This window comes from Asparagus officinalis, chromosome 5 (genome assembly GCF_001876935.1).
Source record: "Asparagus officinalis chromosome 5, Aspof.V1, whole genome shotgun sequence".
NCBI classification, from domain to species: Eukaryota; Viridiplantae; Streptophyta; class Magnoliopsida; order Asparagales; family Asparagaceae; genus Asparagus; species Asparagus officinalis.
Window position 1 is genome coordinate 129047627 of NC_033798.1, and position 15519 is coordinate 129063145.

At 36.9% G+C, this 15519-nt stretch overlaps 1 protein-coding gene across 1 annotated transcript in view; it reads right to left on the bottom strand.

The window, feature by feature from the left end:
- Nucleotides 1-15519, bottom strand: part of LOC109842607 (uncharacterized protein slp1-like) — a gene marked incomplete at its 5' end in the record, with an annotated part of 20219 nt that overhangs the window by 2931 nt on the left and 1769 nt on the right. The window lies entirely within an intron of this gene.

Here is a 15519-nt window from a genome sequence, read left to right on the forward strand (position 1 = left end):
ATAGGTTTAGTTATATACAAACCCTTTCCATTCGTCGCTTCTATTCTCAAGCTACCATGAGAATCATCTATCATCAAGCTCTCATGAATATCGCTAAGTTCCCGAAGCAGAGAAGATACACCCGTATCATGGTTCCCCCCTTAAGGAACTTAAAGTCTCGTTCAAGTTAAAATTTCAGCTGAGAAAACTCTCGAGCTCCTCCTATTTTGTTGAACCACTTGGTCTTGTTAGGAACCTGACATTGACGTCCAACCAGAAACGACTCCTTGTCCCCCGTCTAGTCATAGTCATCTTCCGCTCTAATATGCAATCCTCTTTCAGTGGCTCCTCTCTATCAAACCACAAGTCTTCAACATGCAGCAAGATCACTTTGTCGTCACCCTCATCGTCCAACAATGGAGGTTCAAACAACTTCAAGTACTTAGCATTGATCACTGAATACATGCCTAAGTAAGGTAGCAAATCTAGCTTGAAGGCGTTGTCACCGATCTGATCGAAAATTCAAAACGGACCATATCGTAAAGGCTTCAACTTCTTTCCTTCTCCCTTTAGCCGCTCCTTACCTAACTTCAACCATACTATATCATCTTTGCCAAAGTTACAAGGAACTCGATGCTGATCATGATTCGCCTTGTACTTCGCTTGTGACTTCTTCAACTGTGGCGTGAATCTGCGCAATCTTATCTAGAAATCGCTGAACCTTCTGTCTTTCGCTTCCTTCTATGCCGTCGGACGTAGCATCACTAGAGAATACTAAATCGAACGGACTTGGAAATAAGAGCCTATAACAAGTCTCAATGTAACAAGTCTTAAACGGTGACTTTCCCGAAGATCCGTGAACAATCCTGTTGAAAGCAAATTGAAGATATGATAAGCTCTCATCCCAAGTCTTGGGATGCCTGGAATTATACCCCCGTAGCATGTAAACCATAGTCTGATTTACTACTTTCGTCTGTCCGGCTGTCTGTGGATGAAAGGTCGTGCTCTTCTTCAATCTGGTGTCCATCAAACTCCACAAAAAATCCCAAAAATGCCCAAGGAACCTGCTATCCCGATTCGAAATAATCGAACTCGACAAATCAAAGTGCTTCCACACATGCTCAAAGAACAACCGCGCTGCACCGCTCTCGTCACTATCTTCTTACAAGGAATCAAGATCACCATCTTCCTGAACCTGTCCACCACAACGAACAAGTAAACATGCCCGCGCTTAGTCGTCAGCAACCCTCCTAGGAAATCCATTGAGATACTCTCCCGCGGTCTAGAAGGCACCGGTAACGATAGATACAATTCTCGTTTTCTGTTGGAAGGTTTTGATGTGCAACATAGCTTACACCCTCCAACATACTTGATAACATCCTCTAATATTTTTAGCCAAAAGACATGACGTCGAAGATTGAGAAGCATCTTTTGAATCCCAAAATGACCTTGCACACGCGATGTATGTGTTAGATATAGATGCCCTGCAGTCAATAATTGCATGTTGTAACAAGACCTATATGAATATAACATCCTTGTTCAAAATGATAGTATGCTATTTTGGTCAGTATTTATTAGGTATTTTTTAAATACAGATATAATACTTAGAATGATACTAGACTATCAGACATTTCGGATATAATCGTAATGAAGAGATCTGATTTGTCGTTAACCTTAGAATGATACTAGACTATCAGACATTTCGGATATAATCGTAATGAAGAGATCTGATTTGTCGTTAACGTATATTCTTAAATGTTCCTAGTCGATGAAGTGTTGAAATGAGACATCATCACTTTGGGAAGACTAGTGTATACTTTATTTCCCCTTTGGTAGGATGATCCATCTCTTGGATCATTGATATGAGACATCAAGATATAGTATACATGTGACTCATTAGTGAATGAGTTGACTAAATGACTCATTGAAAACATCTAGTTGGTAATTATATTTAACTGTCAAATAGAAGTTCTCAAGTGATATAGTACATAGTAGTCTCTTGACCTGAGGCATGAATGCAATATCTTACATGTCAGTATATGTGTACTTAGACTTTTACCTAACCACAGTTCTCATTGAGTTGTGCATAACGGTTCTTATTGGGTGCATCCCGAGACATAAGTAGATATTGAGATGCCAAGATGGGATTCTTCTCTCCCAGTATAGGGGGTTGATGTCATAAGATTGTTTGATATAACTATAACCTAGAAATCTTTGGTCGAGATAAATAAGATAAACTGAGTGTCAGTTTGATCTTATAGGTTATGAGTTTAATATCAACAAACACTAATTGAGCTATTAGGGTTTGATAGTTTTTCATATCCTAGTCTTAATAGTTTGACATGGTTTGACGAAGAGACCAGACTGTACGGTATTATCACCGTGTGGTCCTGATAAAATTATGTAAGCATCTTGCAGACATTTATCACAACTTATACCCGGATAGTCTTCATGTGTAGCTAGCACATCTGTTGTACTTGTGGATATGATCCATTGCCGAGTCTTAAGTTGGGCCCTAGAGTCACACCAAGTGCGTACTTGAATCCTATGAAATCTAATTTATAGAGTAATGTGTATGATTGATACACATATATGATTTTTACCGGATACACATAAACAGTTATATGTATCGGTAAAATCAAAATGCTATGTCAGTTTGATCTTATAGGTTATGAGTTTAATATCAATAAACACTAATTGAGCTATTAGGGTTTGATAGTTTTCCATACCCTAGTCTCAATAGTTTGACATGGTTTGACGAAGAGACCGGACTGTACGGTATTATCACTGAGTGGTCCTGATAAAATTATGTAAGCATCTTGCAGATATTTATCACAACTTATACTCGGATAGTCTTCATGTGTAGCTAGCGCATCTGTTGTACTTGTGGATATGATCCACTGCCGAGTCTTAAGTTAGGCCTTAGAGTCACACCAAATGCGTACTTAAATCCTATGAAATCTAATTTATAGAGTAATGTGTATGATTGATACACATATATGATTTTTACCGGATACACATAAACAGTTATATGTATCGGTAAAATCAGAATGCTATGTGCTTAAGAAATGAATTCCAGTATTTTCCCCATAAAGTTAACTTTTAGTCAACTGGTTGACTTTTTGGTCAACGGATGACTTTTGGTCAACTCATTGACTTTTTGGTCATATGATGACTTATTAGTTAATGATTGGAAAATTACGAAATACCGTATTGATGTGGTATTTTTATTTATGAAATACGCACTTCATTATACCTTGATTAATGAGTCATGAGATGAGTCATTAAGGTGGTATGGTTTGGGAACATGGTTTTAGCACATAGTTTTGATTCTTCATGATTCATTGCATGACTCATGAGATGAGTCATTGCATGATTCATGAAAGAATCATTGTTTTGATGACTCATGGTGTGACTCATAGGATGAGTCATTCATATCATGACATATTCTTCCTCTATAAATATGAGCTCTCTTTCTTCTTTCATGGTTAGTGGAAAAATGAAATAAATGGTTTATTCATAATTGCTTTCCATAAAAGAAAAGAAGAGAGATCTAACTCTTACTAAACTTTAGCAATCTTTGAGTAAGAGGAAGTAGTAGGATTTTAAAGTACCCCGGGATGGATATCTTGCCTTGTGTCTCAAGAAGACTCTAATTTTATCAAGCTCACTTGAAGACTCAGAGATCCACTACGAAAAGATTTACTACTACAAAGAGCAAGAGCTAGGGATTGTTCGATCTTCCATCGAATCACGCTTCAAAAGTATGACTTTCTAACTCTTGTATGCTCTCTTTAAAATAGGGATCATGTTAGATTTAATTAGGATGGTCCTAGCTTGTATTTCATGCTCTCTACATGCTTAGTATAATTATACATATAGTCTTTCGTTGCGTATTTTGCATGTAATTAGCACGAATTTTCAACATGGTATCAGAGCCATGGTTCCATCTAATTAAATCTTAACATGAATATCTAACTCATAGAGGTCTTTGTACTTGCTTCTAATTACTAGTTTAATTAAAAGATGTTTTAATGAAACTAGTTAATTTAATCAAGTTGTTTTGTCATTAGTTATACTAGTTGTTGATTCAAAAATGTGATTTTTGGTTCATAAGTTTTTAGGAGTAAAAACACTTGTATAAATTACAAAACACTTTTTACAACTAGTGTAGTTGTATGTTAGAAGCATGATAGTCCTATTTGAGTTAGGATAATCCCTATGTTATCTAGTTTTCCAATTTGTTGCATAACTAGATAGATGTATTTTTCTTAATGTTGATTAAGTTATATGTTTTATATCATCTTACGTGGATGCTATGCTTATAGATGGTAGTAGACAACGATTCTCTTGCATTTATTGTATTGATGTAATATAGCTAGAAATATAATATTATTTTTGACCTCTTTCCTCCCCGAGAATGGGCTACGCCTACGGGTTTAGGCACTTGCTCACCGATCATGGGCTACGCCTACGGGTATAGGCCCTTGTTCAGGTGTGGGGGGATGGTTGTTTAGTTTAGTTATTTCATTTATGATTTTTATTTTATATTCAATGCAATATTATTACCCATCATACGAGATGGTTTTTCCATTATAAATTGGGCTTGCACGTCCTATGTATATATGATTGTAATAATATAGGATTTGCAAGGGAGCTAGCACTGCAAGGAATTACAAATTACTTACCAAAATGTAATTAGTGTAGTTGTATTTTATTCCTTTAGTTGTCCACTACCATTCCATATTACTATTACATATGTTGGTTGTGCCCCAATTGTAGATGTCAATACAATTGGGTGCTATATTCTGTAAAGTTAATATGTTGGTTGTGCCCCAATTGTAGATGTCAATACAATTGGGTGCTATATTCTGTAAAGTTTATATCTCTATCTCACTAGAGTTTTTTGCAAAGTTTATATCTCTATCTCACTAGAGAATAGTTTTTATTATAAAAACTCATTTTTAAACTTTGTGAGACATGCAATAAGAGTTTATTGACCTTAGAGTGGTGAGACCGACATTAACATAGTGTTAGTGTCAAAGATAAATAAACCTAAAGCAGTTAAAATAGATGTAGTTAGAACGAATTTTTAACTAGTGTCTAAAAAAGTAATTATGAGATATAGCTCATGGGGTGATGCCCAACTTAAGATTAGAGGTGATGCCTAATCTTTCGCGCTATAGTCTTAAAGAACAATGGTTAATTAAGATCTGATGAATATTCCCGGTGAATAGCACGGAACCCTCTCATCAATTTTGCGCTTACCTGGCTAGTTTAATTGTTACAAGTATAAATATAGAGCATCTTTTAACTATATCAAGTTTGATTACGGTAAAAGATTTGTGAAATCATCTGTAGCCCTCCATCATTTCAGTTGAATACTATTAAGCTTATAAATACTATGTTTGTTGGCATACGTCAAGGCATAACTATTCTATAACTAAGTAGTATTCATCTGTATATTAGATATAAGGATAGCTTAAGTTGGTTATACGACTTTGTTGGCATACGTCAAGAATTTGTATAAGTTAAATTTAAGCCAGTTAAGAAATAATGGGTCCAAACATGACTAGCATTTTGTGATTTGTTGGCATACGTCAAGATCATAAAAGACTAGGGGTAAAATCATATCAAGAATTACAAGAGTGTAAAAGACAAAAGTTGCCTACCAATTATTGAGTGTATCAATTTGTTAGCATACGTTAAGGTTAATGCATGATAATTGGATCTTGATCCCACTTGAAAACAATGGGTTGTTTTCCGGTCACCTCTTATAAGGTTTTGAGGGACTTGAAAAATAGTGAGAGGCATAACTTAGATAAAAATGATCCAAACCTATTTTATGTATTGAACATCTGCTAAAATATTTTTTTCCTCTCTTTCAGACCATTATATCTGGCTTAAAAATCATATCAGAACAGAACAAGTTAACCGATCCTACTTACATAGACTGGTTGAGAAATGTTAAGAGTATATATCCAGAATTCTTAGCCTCACTCGTCAAGAAGAAGCAAGATGTTGCTTCATCTTCAGATGTGTTTGTTACTCGGAATTATTTTTCTATAAATCCTACATCTTGGGTATTAGATACCGGATCAGGATCTCACATCTGTAATTTGTTATAGGGGTTGAGAAGTTATAGGAAACTTAGAGCTGGAGAGATGACCCTACAAGTTGGCAATGGTACAATAGTTGTTGCACTTGCAGTAGGGGGTTTTCATCTAGTTTTGCCAAATAGAAACGTTTTGATTTTAAAAAACTGTTATTTCGTACCAACTATGATGTGCAATATAATATTTATATCTTTATTAGATAAAGATTGATATATATTCAAGTTGGAGAACAATGTTATGAATATTATATTTAATCAAAAGTTGATTGCTTATGGAACATTGTGTAATGGCATCTACATTCTTAATCAAAACACAATTCTGAATACTCATCACACTAATAAAAGAAAAAACTCAGTTATAAACGACGCTTTCTTATGGCATTGTAGACTTGGTCATATTAATAAAGAAAGACTTGACGAGCTACATAAGCATGGATATTTAGATCCATTTGACTTTGAGTCTTATGATACTTGTAAGTCTTGTCTTAAAGGTAAAATGACCAAGACTCCATTTACGGGAACTGGAGCAAGAGTTACAGAACTCTTAGGACTAATACATAGTGATGTATGTGGTCCTATGTCTACAATGGTCAGAGGTGGCTACTCCTACTTTATTATTTTTACTGATGATTTTTCAAGATTTGGACATGTGTTTTTGATGAAACACAAGTCTGAAGCATTTGAGAAATTTATCGAGTATAAAAATGAAGTAGAGAACCAAACGAGCAAGAAAGTTCAAATTCTTCGATCGGATCGAGGAGGTGAATACTTACGCTCGGAATTCTTGGGTTTTTTAAAAGAGAATGAGATTCTCTCTCAGGTTACTCCACCCTTTACACCACAACATAATGGCATATCAGAAAGGAGGAATCGTATCCTATTAGATATGGTACGTTCTATGATGAGTAACGCTGAGTCACCTTTTTCATTCTGGGGGTATGCGTTGGAAACAGCAACACACTTACTGAATAGGGTTCCAACTAAAGCTTTTTCATTCTGGGGGTATGCGTTGGAAACAGCAACACACTTACTGAATAGGGTTCCAACTAAAGCAGTGTCTAAACCTCCGTATGAGATATGGAGTGGGAAGAAATCACATCTTAATTATATTAAGATTTGGGGATGTCATGCTTATGTAATAAAGCAAGATCCCAAAAAGTTAGAGGCACGTTCAGTATTGTGTAAATTTGTAGGATATCCAAAGAATTCTACCGGATATCAATTCTATCACATCGATGAACAAAAGATAATTGTTTCTCGGTTTGCTACCTTCTTAGAGAAGGAATTTCTTAAAAAAAAAAATTAGTGGGAGCATGATAGAACTGGAAGAAATTTCAGAGATACAAATTAATACTGATAATTTAGTAGAACCAGCAAATTCAGTTAAACCAGAAGAATCTCAACCACTCCGCAGATATCCAATGCGATCTCATGCACCTAAGAGACAATATGATTTTCTCGTTGAAGGTAGCATGTTAGATGCGATCTCATGCACCTAAGAGACAATATGATTTTCTCGTTGAAGGTAGCATGTTAGATCACGTCATAGATAACGACGAATCTTTTAGTTATCAGCAAGCATCTCAGAGTAGGGACTCTGTTGCTTGGCATGATGCAATAAAATCCGAAATAGACTCTATGTACACCAACAAAGTATGGATCTTAGACAATGCTCCTAAAGGGGTGATACCCATAGGTTGCAAATGGTTGTTTAATAAAAAGTTAGGTGTAGATGGAAAAATAGAGACTTTTAAAGCTAGACTGGTAGCTAAAGGCTTTCGTCAAAGACCTGGTTTGGACTATGATGAAACCTTTTCTCCAGTGGCTATGCTAAAGTTTATTCGGATCCTACTTGCTATAGCTGCTCACTATGACTACAAGATCTGGCAAATGAACGTCAAAACTGTATTTATAAATGATGATTTAGAAGAGTGCATATATATGTCTCAACCAGAGGGATTTGTAGTCAAGGGGAGCAGTGTAAAAGCATGTAGGTTGCTTAAAGCTATTTATGGACTGAAGCAAGCATCGCGGAGATGGAACATCTGTTTTGATGATCCTATCAAAGAGTTTGGTTTCATCAAAAATCCAGATGAACCATGTGTGTATAAAAGGATAATTGGGAGTATAATATCGTTTCTTATCTTCTATGTAGACGATATACTCTTAATCGGTAATGATATACCGTCATTACAAACGGTTAAAATTTGGCTATCAAAAAGATTTTCCATAAAAGATTTGGGTGAAACATCCTGTATACTGAGTATTCAGATCTATAGAGATAGATCTAAAAGGATATTAGGATTATCCCAATCTAGATACATTGGCAAAGTGCTAAAGCGGTTTAGCATGAAAAATTCTAAGAAAGGTTTCGTACCTGCATCTCCTGGAATCTCGCTCTCTAAAAAGATGTCTCCCCAGACTGATGAAGAGAGGAAACGCACGAGTCTAATTCCTTATGCCTCGGCAGTAAGATCGATCATGTATGTCATGTTATGTACTAGACCGGATATCGCTTATTCACTCAGTTTGGTAAGTAGATTTCAATCTAATCATGGAGAAGAGCACTGAAAAGCGGTCAAAAATATACTTAAGTACCTAAAAAGGACTAAAGAGTTATTTTTGATATACGGTAAAAGTGACCTCCAAATGGAGGCTTTTTCTGACTCTAGCTTTCAGACGGATATCGATGATAGTAAATTTATTTTAGGATATGTTTTTACCCTCAATAGAGGAGCTGTCAGTTGGAAAAGTTCCAAGCAGAACACAGTAGCACTCTACTATGGAAGCCGAATACATTGCGGCAAATGATGCAGCCAAAGAAGCTGTCTGGATGAGAAAGTTCCCTTCAGAGCTAGAAGTTATTCCCACCATTAAAGATCCAGTACCTTTATACTGTGATAGTAATGCTACAATAGCTCTGATAAAGGAACCCCGGTCTCACCATAAGTCCAGACACATTCTGAGGAAGTATCACTTGATCAAGGTGATAGTTGATTGCCAAGGGATCAAGATTGAAAGAGTAGACACAAAAGATAATATAACAGATCCATTCACAAAAGCAATTGCTCGTACACAATTTGAAAAACTTGTTGCGCTATTAGGTATTAGATACTATAATAATTGGCTTTAGTGCAAGTGGGAGTTTGTTAGATATAGATGCCCTGCAGGTAATAATTGTATGTTGTAACAGGACCTATATGAATATAACATCCTTGTTCAAAATGATAGTATGCTATTTTGATAAGTATTTATCTGGTATTTTTTAAATACAGATATAGTCCTTAGAATGATACTAGGCTATCAGACATTTCAGATTTAATCGTAATGAAGAGATCTGATTTGTCGTTAACGTATATTCTTAAATGTTCCTAGTCGATGAAGTGTTAAAATGGGACATCATCACTTTGGGAAGACTAGTGTATATTCTATTTCTCCTTTGGTAGGATGATGATCCATCTTTTGGATCATTGATGTGAGACATCAAGATATAGTATACAGGTGACTCATTAGTGAATGAGTTGACTGAATGACTCACTGAGAATATCTAGTTGGTAATTATACTTAACTGTCAAATAGAAGAGACTTCTCAAGTGATATAGTACATAGTAGTCTCTTGACCTGAGACATGAGTGTAATATCTTATATCTTACATGTCAGTATAGGTGTACTTAGATTTTTACCTAACCACAGTTCTCATTGAGTTGTGCATAACGGTTCTTGTTGGGTATATCCCGAGACATAAATAGATATTGAGATGCCAAGATGGGATTCTTCTCTCCTAGTATAGGTGGGTGATGTCATAAGATTGTTTGATATAACTATAACCTGGAAATCCTTGGCCGAGGTAAATAAGATAAACTGAGTGTCAGTTTGATCTTATAGGTTATGAGTTTAATATCAACAAACATTAATTGAGCAATTAGGGTTTGATAGTTTTTCATACACTAGTCTCAATAGTTTGACATAGTTTGACGAAGAGACTGGACTGTACGGTATTATCACTGAGTGGTCCTGATAAAATTGTGTAAGCATCTTACAGATATTTATCACAACTTATACCCGGGTAGTCTTCATGTGTAGCTAGCACCTGTTGTACTTGTGGATATGATCCACTGCTGAGTCTTAAGTTGGGCCCTAGAGTCACACCAAGTGCGTACTTGAATCCTATGAAATCTAATTTATAGAGTGCGTACTTGAATCCTATGAAATCTAATTTATAGAGTAATGTGTATGATTGATACACATATATGATTTTCACCGGATACACATAAACAGTTATATGTATCGGTAAAATCAGAATGCTATGTGCTTAAGAAATGAATTCCAGTATTTTTCCTATAAAGTTAACTTTTAGTCAACTGGTTGACTTTTTGATCAACGGTTGACTTTTGGTCAACTCATTGACTTTTTGGTCATATGATGACTTATTAGTTAATGATTGGAAAATTACGAAATACCGTATTGATGTGGTATTTTCATTTATGAAATACGCACTTCATTATACCTTGATTAATGAGTCATGAGATGAGTCATTAAGGTGGTATGGTTTGGGAACATGGTTTTAGCACATAGTTTTGATTCTTCATGATTCATTGCATGACTCATGAGATGAGTCATTGCATGACTCATGAGAGAATCATTGTTTTGATGACTCATGGTGTGACTCATAGGATGAGTCATTCATGTCATAACATATTCTTTCTCTATAAATATGAGCTCTCTTTCTTCTTTCATGGTTAATGGAAAAATAAAATAAATGGTTTATTCATAGTTGCTTTCCATAAAAGAAAAGAAGAAAGATCTAACTCTTACTAAACTCTAGCAATCTTTGAGTAAGAGGAAGTAGTGGGATTTTAAAATACCCCGGGGTGGATATCTTACCTTGTGTCTCAAGAAGACTCCGATTTTATCAAGCTCACTTGAAGACTTGGAGATCCACTACGAAGAGATTTACTACTACAAGGAGCAAGAGCTAGGTATTGTTCGATCTTCCATCGAATCACGCTTCGAAAGTATGACTTTCTAACTCTTATATGCTCTCTTTAATATAGAGATCATGTTAGATTTAATTAGAATGGTCCTAGCTTGTATTTCATGCTCTCTACATGCTTAGTATAATTATACATATAGTCTTCCGTTGCGTATTTTGCATGTAATTAGCACGAATTTCCAACAGTATGTGCCTCTCTAATCCACTGCAACTGATCGCCATCCTCCGGAATACAAAGCAATGTCCCACGATACAACAAGCCATCTGTTCCGAGCTCATACTCCCCCTTTTGACCTACCTTCACTTGCTCGAACACACTGCCGAAGTCTCTGCTGAATGTGTACATTTGTGCATACCCCAAGAGAACCAAAGACTGAATATGCATCACCACCAACAAAGCCCTTACCGACGATCGAGATAGCATATCGACCAACTTGTTAGTCGCCCCCTTTTTGTACCTAATGATGATGTTGAACGTCGTCAAATAAGACATCCACTTCATGTGTCGTGCCTGTTGTAGTCTCGTCTGGGCATGTAGAAACTCCAACGTCTTGTGATTCGAGTGCACAACCACCTTCTTACCCAACAGGTACACCCTCCAATGCTTGATTGCCTGGTAGAACGCATAAAACTTATTATCGTAAGTTAGATAGTTCTGAATAACACCTGTAAACATCTCAGAATGGTACTCCACTGGCTTCCCATCCTGTGTTAACACGGCGCCCATAGCATAGCTAGAAGCGTCGGTCTCTACTTCGAAGGTCCTCTGCAAATTAGGCAACGTTAACATTGGTGTCTCCGAGATCTTCCTCTTCAATAACTGAAAAACCTCCTTATGAGTCCGACCTCACTCGAACCCCACTCGAACTGAACCTTAGCCTTAGTAAGGCCATGTAGGGGTGCCACATAAATAGAAAAGCATCGAATAAACTTGCGCAAATATTAGCAAGCCTCCATGAAGCTTCTCACCTCCGTTACTGTCTTAGGCATCGACCATTTCGTGATAACCGCAACCTTGCTTGGATCTATCCTCCGCTGGCCCTTCCCCACGATGAAGTCGAGATACACCAATTCGTCCCTCCTGGTCCCTCCCAAACTCGCACTTCTTCCCATTAAGCTTCAGTTGATCGTCCCACAACACTTCAAACACCTTCTCGACATGAACAAAATGCTCATCCCAAGTTCTGCTATACACCAAGATGTCATCGAGGTAAACTATCACAAAATCCTCTATGAAATATCGCAACAAGTCATTCATCAGCCTCATTCTCATTTGGTCAAACCTTTAAACAGTTAGGTCCAAAGCCAAAATCCCCTCTCGATTCCTTCCATGAATGAGAGGTCTACACATTCCCGACTCAGTCAAACATTTAAACAATTAGGACGAAAATTTGAATTTCATCTTGATAAACGAGAAATTCACCTTCAGATTGGGTAATCAAACCTTCCGACTGTTAGGGTTATCAAAATCTTTCAGATTCTCGGAGTGGAGATCCCACTCTTAGTTTCGCCTTTTTGGATTCTCGACGTGAAGATCCCACTGAGTTTTTTTTGTAGCAGAAGATAGAATATAAAATTCTTACTCTCTAGTATCGGGTTCATCTCTACCAATAAAAAAGAGACCAGGAGATAGAATATAAAACTCTTGCTCTCCAGTATCGGGTTCATCTCTACCAATAAAAAAGAGACCAGGAGATAGAATGAAATTCTTCCTCTCCAGTATCAGGTTCATCTTTTAACCAAAAAGACGTAACCCATCAACATTTCCGAATCCATGTTTGATGCATGGGGGACTTTATCTTGATCCATTATTAGAGATAAGCATACGTCTAATACGCGTTACCGGGTGGTCCGTTCCCACGAAAACGACCAAACCTATGTATTCAACATCATAGCATCAAGTCTAAGAGAGTTTATTCTTTTAGCACAACGTTACATACAGAACCTATGTATTCAACATCATAGCATCAAGTCTAAGAGAGTTTATTCTTTTAGCACAACGTTACATACAGAACGGACTTAAACAATCTGCATGCTTCTAAGAGAGTTTATTCTTTTAGCACAACGTTACATACAGAACGGACTTAAACAATCTGCATGCTAGCCCTATTCAAACGATAGTCGGTATAGGCTCATCAAACCCGTTGATGGCTGAGGGTTTGTCAAAAATCCTATAAATACGATAATCACTGACACACCAGCTTCATTAGTTGGTCTCGTGACTTGAGTATCCGACAAACTCAGGATAAAATACATACCTGCAGATGAACCGACATGAATAATTGGTCCTGCAACCTCGACACTCAGGACCGTCATGCTCCAACGCCTTAAGAACTTAAACTAGGTAGACTCCAGTAAACGCACGAGACGCACGAGGATAAACTGTGTTAACGCCGGTCAACGCGTCAATGATTTTCGCCAAAATAAGGTTAAGAAAAAATTCCAAGTTAATGAATGATTCCAGGGGATTCAATTGTGATTCAGATATGAATTCCCAATGAACACAATCAGTTCAACATCAGTTCAATGTTAAGAGCTAATTCACAAATCAAAACATCAGTTTCAGTTCAAGATTTCGACAACGGTCAAGCGATAAACGTAACACCGAAAAAATTTTAGCTATTCTACAAAACACTGAGTAGACTAAAAGATGAAGAAGTCAAGAGTTGAAGCCGTTCACAGGTCCTTCTACACGATCTCCTTAACTAAATATTGAAGGGATTGCAAATAAGACTTGTCTTATCCAAAGTGTCCCAGACTCCTCTATAAAAGAATGAGTCTGAGATACTTTGGAGGGGGTATCTGTAGGCGTCTAAAAATACTTACAGATATCCAAATACAGCTCAAGACAAAAAGAAGACAATGAATGTCATTATCTAGGTCATAAGGGATCACCCAAAGCCAAAAGAAGCAAAGGAAGAGGTGAAGCAACATGGAAGAACAACATGAATACACATAACAACGTACACTGACGCGCATAGGCGTGGCAGTCACCGCTGACGCGCGTAGGCGCGGCAGTCATCACTGACGCGCGTATTCATGGGGTGTTTTCTTATGATTTGCTGACGGTTTTTTGCACCTTCTGAGGATCCACGTGGCATAACTAAAGGAGAACGTGCACTGACGTGGGGGGATAGTTACAAGCCGAGAAAAGTGGCATTTCGTGGGTAAAAAATCATGGGAGAACAGTTATAAACGTGGCTGAAACTGCCTCTTCAGCCGCGGTAGTCTACGCTGACGCGCTAAAGGCCGCGACAGTGGAGACTGACGCGCCCAAAGAAAGTTTGACTGGTCAATTATTTTACCTCCATTTCCACAGTTATGAACCTATATCCCTATAAATACCTCTTTACACACGAAGCAGAGGACAAGAGGGCAGATTAGAACAGAGAGACTTAAGTTTTTAGTGAATTTGAGCAAGAGAATCTTCATTCTTCACAAACATCCTTAAGAAGCTTTTGGTGATTCCTAAAGATCTAAGCTCTGACTTGATCTTTGGAAGAGTGAACATCTTACATCGATAAGATATTCGCTTAAGATTCTTACTTCGATAAATGAAGAAGAACATCCAAAAACCTTCACGGTTCAATCAGAATCTGTGAATCTGTGGTCCACGGGTTAACGCACCCCCGGCACAGGCAAAGATCCCACAAAAGCAGGAGTTGATAAACAATTCCTGTGTTATTTTCTAGAGAGTTGTAATTTTCTTCTTATTGTTTAAGAGAGGTCTTATAAAAAGGCTATTTTTTTTAATTCATTGTAAACAATCAAAAATATAATGAATTCCACAATGAAGCCTATGAAAAACAGTTATGAACCCATATCCCTATAAATACCTCTTTACGCACGAAGCAGAGGACATGAGGGCAGATTAGAGCAGAGAGACTTGAGCTTTTAGTAAATTTGAGCAAGAGAGAGTCTTCATTCTTCACAAACATCCTTAAGAATCTTTTGGCGATTTCTAAAGATCTAAGCTCTGACTTGATCTTTAGAAGAGTGAACATCTTACATCGATAAGATATTCGCTTAAGATTCTTACTTCGATAAATGAAGAAGAACATCCAAAAGGCTTCACGGTTCAATTAGAATCTGTAAATCCGTGGTCCACGGGTTAACGCACCCCCGACACAGGCAAAGATCCCACAAAAGCAAGAGTTAAACAATTCCTGTGTTATTTTCTAGAGAGTTGTAATTTTCTTCTTATTGTGTAAGAGAGATCTTATAAAAAGGCTATTTTTTTGAATTCATTGTAAACAATAAAAAATATAATGAATTCCACAATGAAGCCAACTTTCGATAAAAATAACAAGAACAATTCAATATGGCGAAGAAAAATACCTTCTCTAGATTATAAAAAAACAATAGATTACAAATCTCTTCCTCACAATCTCTAGAATAAAGAACAACCTCTCTATTCTCTAAACTCTCAGAT